Genomic DNA, 478 nt, shown 5'->3' on the forward strand with positions numbered 1-478 from the left:
CAGGTGTGCCTCAGGCAGCTGCAGATAATGGCTTCATTCTTCTGCCAGTGCCTGGAGAGGGCTGGTGAGTGCACAGGGCTTTGTGATCAGTGCAATAATACTGACACCCAGGCTTTAATTTCATTGAGGTTTATCCAGGCACTTGCAGGCAACTGCCAAGGGGAGGTTTGGGACTCTGTTTCCCTCTCATTTCCAGGGCTGATTACCACCTTCCAGCATTCCAGTGCTGGCTGCACAAACAGGCCTTGTCTGGTGTCAGACTGATCACTTCAGCCTCATTCAGAGGAGATTTAGGCAGATTTGTATGACTTTGCTGTACAGTTTGGATTGGGGCAATCCCAGACAAAAGGAACTCACTGAGAGCAGCCCTGGGAGAAAAGGACTTGGGGTGTTGGTGGGTGAGAGGCTGGACATGTCCCCTGTGAGCTCCCAGAGCCCCCCTGTGCCCTGGGCTGAGCCCCCAGCATGGGCAGCAGGG

At 54.2% G+C, this 478-nt stretch overlaps 1 protein-coding gene across 1 annotated transcript in view; it reads left to right on the forward strand.

Moving 5' to 3' along the window:
• Positions 1 to 478, forward strand: part of UBN1 (ubinuclein 1) — a 25,821-nt gene that overhangs the window by 10,108 nt on the left and 15,235 nt on the right. The gene's annotated exons all lie outside the window — the stretch shown is intronic.

This window comes from Corvus brachyrhynchos, unplaced genomic scaffold (assembly GCF_000691975.1).
Source record: "Corvus brachyrhynchos isolate BGI_N302 unplaced genomic scaffold, ASM69197v1 scaffold58, whole genome shotgun sequence".
Lineage (NCBI taxonomy): Eukaryota > Metazoa > Chordata > Aves > Passeriformes > Corvidae > Corvus > Corvus brachyrhynchos.